At 36.1% G+C, this 4,988-nt stretch overlaps 1 long non-coding RNA gene across 1 annotated transcript; it reads right to left on the reverse strand.

Moving 5' to 3' along the window:
* Nucleotides 1–499: 499 nt before the first annotated feature.
* LOC137242336 (uncharacterized) lies at nt 500–2,918 on the reverse strand. The gene is made up of 3 exons (XR_010950195.1): nt 2,023–2,918; nt 670–1,848; nt 500–590 (listed from the first exon to the last, which is right to left on the reverse strand). It is a non-coding gene; the product is annotated as an uncharacterized lncRNA (long non-coding RNA).
* Between the last annotated feature and the right edge of the window lie 2,070 nt (nt 2,919–4,988).

The raw sequence follows: 4,988 nt of genomic DNA on the forward strand, positions 1-4,988 counted from the left end.
ATAAGTACAGGGAGGTTCAGGTTTAAGTGAGTAAGGAAATACAGGGGGTTACGTTATTGTAACACTACGTTACAAATGTAATGTAATGTACTGTAACAGGTTAAACTCTACCTATCCAGAATCAACCCCGACATACAATTTGTAAGAACATTGAGGGAATTTTATAATAAAATTCGAACACAAAATATTGAAAAAAAATTAGAAATTTGGTAATACTCTAGACAAGGGGTCGACTGCTAATACGCGTACAAAAATATCGAGAGAGGTGTCGAAAGACGCGTCTTGACATCAGTGGCGTAGATAGCCTTGGGACATGGGGAGGGATAGAGAATGTGCAATGACGTAATTAGAATTTCAGTGCTATAATACATAGGAAATCAGTCTTAGCATTTTAGTTGATATATTAGTCAACAATTTGTTTATTATTATAAAAAGTAAAACTTTATTTTAATTAACACGACATGCCTGTCGGTCTATTACAACAGAAAATCGAGCCGGCGTGGTTTTTTAGATAACTCATCAATGACCTCATCAGCTATGATGACGATATCACGATGCATTGCTAGAGCTGCTAATCCATTCGAGCGCTCCTTATATAACAAAAGAGATTGATGTAAGTAAAATGTTTTTGGGGACTTTTAAGGTTAGAAGCATGAAATAGTATATTACCTCTCCAATTTTGTTTCTCTGAATAGTCTTCATCCGTTTCAAACAGGAAAAGGTTCTCTCTGGAGTCGAAGTCGATATAGGTAAGGTCGCTAAAATCTTCAGTAACACGTTGATGTTAGGGAAATTTCCACATTTATCCAATGCATTCAATGGCTGCAAGTGTTCTTTGGAAGTTAGATATCTTCTCCACATTTTCTATTCAGAAAGTACTTCTGTTGACCCAGCTGTGAGAAACTCCTGGTAAAAATCGAAAATTTTTATAAATTGTTCAGATAATTCGTCAATTTTGGACGGTTCATGTTTGAAGAGTGCCATGAATCCCTTCAGAATATTCTCATGACTGGTGAATCTTTCTTCAAGATCCGTGATATAAAAATCCAAAAATGGATTGAATACCGACACTCGAAAATAGTCTTCTGTACTGCTGACTTGAGGGTTACCACGATGCTTCTGTCTACTCACTATTCTTTTATGTTTCACTTCCATTTGTAGAGACTCGGCTAATTCTGTTGAAGCTTTGTAAATTTCTTAAAATTCAGATATCTCAGACCGCATTCTCATAAGCTTAGCGCGTAAATCTTAAGCCAGGTCTATAGCTAGAACTAAATCCAAATTGATTTTTTGAAATTTTCGATTCAAAGGTAAAGAAAGTTGGTAGACCTTGGTAACGGAACGTAAGCTTATTGCAAATTCAAAATCCATACCATTTTTCAACATTTTTGCATCTTTTTCAAGAGTTTGTAGGTTCTCCGAAGTTCCGTACACATACGGGAACAACTCATCGCAATCGCTCACAGCCACATATTTCGATACCCATCGAGTAAGATTCAATCTTTTTAACTTTTTTGTCCTCGTCGTTTCATCTGATTCATCGATCGTTTTTTCTAAAATTGGAATTCTTTTCGGAGTGTTAAAAAACACATACAACAGTTTCGATAGTACTGAGGCAATCCCTTATAGCTGGTATGCTGCTAGTCGCAGATATAGCCAGATTGTGAGCGTGAACAACGCAATGAATGTGTAGAGCGTGCGACGCATAGTTCTCTCGAATTATCGCCTGAATACCGTTGTATTTGCCTGACATATTGCTTGCTCCATCGTACCCCTGTCCAACTAAGTTTGATTCTTCGGGCTCGCTCTGTTCGATATTTTCCACTATAATTTTTGCAAGAGCATCACCTGTATGCATACAAAAAAGTATATTTAATAAGCCTTGATTGATATAATTATTGAATACACTTGTGTGTTAAAATTTTATGCATAACTTTAATAATATTAGACTCTGCTTTCTAATCATATACGAAGATGTGTAATTTCAAGCGAATATGGGTCAAATTTACGATGACGATGTACCTGTAGTTGATGCTGTGGGAACAAATTTCAAGAAACCCTCGTGCATAAGATTTTTTCCGTCATAAGCCATACTTATGTATCGAATGCAGTTGGTCACTTGTTCGATTGTAGAGACATCTCGAGTTTCATCAACCAGGACTGAATAAAGCTTTGCAGCTTTTATTTTTGTAATAACCTTTCCAGTCAAGATTTTGTAACAAGCATCAATTATTTCATTTAGTACTGTCAAACTTGTATATTTATCACGTTTTCCCGGACTTTCTAAATGCTCTCTTAAAAATAGATCTCCCATGGCTCCCCATTTTAACATAGCTCGGAAATTCCCTTCGTTTATACCAGTAAAGTCATCCTTAATTACTATTTTCCCACTGTCTCGATGTCCGCGTAAAGCCAACTCTTGCCGCTCTGGTACAATTATAACTTCAATAACAGGAGTAATGATTCTTCTGTTGTCCCGTATTTATTGTACACGGGACTGATCGATTAAATTTTGTATAGATTCTTCTTTGTTTTGCATAATATGCAGAAAACTATCTTTGCAATCAAGTGCTCTACCGTAGTAAGATGTCATTGCATGGTTATTATATACCTGAAATTAAAGAAATTTCTTTTGATAATGGCATTAGTTTTTGAGAAATGCGCATATCTCAAATATATTGTGCAAAAGATTATCAAGTTGCGTGTAAAAATTGGATTACATGTATCATTAATGAAAGATTTTCTTACTCAATTCTTTTGCATTTTTCCAGTTGTCGAATTTTCTAATAACTAACTGCCCCAGATCTTGTGATCCCCTTCCACCGGTTTTTGCAAAAGCCATACATGGTACACAATAAGCACCACAATTTAATTCAGAGTAGGCGAGCCATGGTGGATATTCATCAAACCAGTTGTAGTAAAATCTCAATTTTCGGGTTTTAAATTTATCCAATAACGGGAAAACGTAATATACAGGAGGCTTCCAAACTTTGGTTAACAAATCGAGCCTTTGTGAATCAGTGAGCGGGATATTGACAAACTTTCCAAGGTCGATTCTGTTAACGACCTCTACAGACACACATTTTTAGGCAGCGATTTAGTTTAGCACCCCCCGAGTTCGGGGTTAAACTTGGTATCAAATGAAAGAGGGTTTTCCCGATCACAAATATTTATAACTTAAAGTGCGCAGACTTATAGTTTACGAGTTATTTGATGTTAAAGTTTGCAAATTTAGCAAATTTCTATAGCACTCTCACTTACAATTTACACATCTTTCAAAACTTTTATGCTCATAAATACCTATATAAATTGGCAACGATACACTTAAATTTCATTTTAGTATATTTCACATATAATTCTTGCATTGTTTTTACTTAATTTAAATGTTTTTATTAAATAAATCGCGCTTTTGTAGCAACATTCACATTTATGTATGTATATATTTTATCGATGACATTACAAAGCTTTGCTGCCACATCAACAAAGAAAAAACAAATATTAATATTAACGTGCCACCTTTCAGTTAATAAAGAAAAAGGAAAATATATATTTTTACTACTATGCGGAAGGACATCACCGTGGCGGTAGCCACGGTTATACCACGCACCCGGACTTGGCATGGCGTAGCCCAGGGTTATTTTAAATAAGCGCGGCCAAAGGCCGCCTACGCGGAAAGGTGTTCTACGCAGAATTACTGTGCATGGCGCAGCCGGTGTTGGATCGGATAACATAACAATAAACATAAGAGTTATAAGGTAATATGCGGAAGGACATCACCGTGGCGGTAGCCACGGTTATACCACACACCCGGACTTGGCATGGCGTAGCCCAGGGTTATTTTAAATAAGCGCGGCCGAAGGCCGCCTACGCGGAAAGGTGTTCTACGCAGAATTACTGTGCATGGCGCAGCCGGTGTTGGATCGGCTAACATAACAATAAACATAAGAGTTATAAGGTAATATGCGGAAGGACATCACCGTGGCGGTAGCCACGGTTATACCACACACCCAGACTTGGCATGGCGTAGCCCAGGGTTATTTTAAATAAGCGCGCCCGAAGGCCGCCTACGCGGAAAGGTGTTCTTCGCAGAATTACTGTGCATGGCCCAGCCGTTGTTGGATCGGCTAACATAACAATAAACATAAGAGTTATAAGGTAATATCAGCTTGTTCACGAATGCAAAAAAGAGCTTTTTCAAATTTTTGGTAAATAAAGACTAGAAAAGTTAAAGATATATATACATCAGATGAAAGATATTTTTATAATTTATTTTTGATTCTGCACTTGTTCCGTTTTTTAGATGTGGCAGCACAGCTTTGTAATGTCATCAATAAAATATATATATACATAAATGTGAATGTTGCAACAAAAGCGCGATTGATTTAATAAAAACTTTTATATTAAGTAAAAACAATGCAAGAATTATATGTGAAATATACTAAAATGAAATTTAAGTGTATCGTTGCCAATTTATATAGATATTTATGTGCATAAAGGTTTTGAAAGATGTGTAAATTGTAACTGAAAGTGCTATAGAAATTTGCTAAATTTGCAAACAAATAACTCGTAAACTATAAGTCTGCGCACTTTAAGTTATATATATTTGTGATCGGGAGAACTCCCTCTTTCATTTGATACCAAGTTTAACCCCGAACTCGGGGGGTGCTATTCTAAAATTTTCCCCATTTTTACAACATTATTGCTAACATGACTAGTTTCACTGGTACAACTTTGAGCGGAATTGAAAACCATTTTTGCCAGTGATCCAGATTCCACATCTGCATTATTGTTGTTATCACTATCTGCAGATTCACAATTACGTTTGATTGGCACGAGAAATCGCCTCATTTCATAACTTTTCACTTTTCAAAAAAATAAGCACGAACTGTCAAGGTGGATGCATTTATTAGTGTTGGGATCTATCGTATAAAAACTATCGAGTTATTCGATAGTTCACTCATTTGCTTTCATTCGATAGTCTTTTGAAA

Source organism: Eurosta solidaginis, chromosome 2 (genome assembly GCF_040869045.1).
Source record: "Eurosta solidaginis isolate ZX-2024a chromosome 2, ASM4086904v1, whole genome shotgun sequence".
NCBI classification, from domain to species: Eukaryota; Metazoa; Arthropoda; class Insecta; order Diptera; family Tephritidae; genus Eurosta; species Eurosta solidaginis.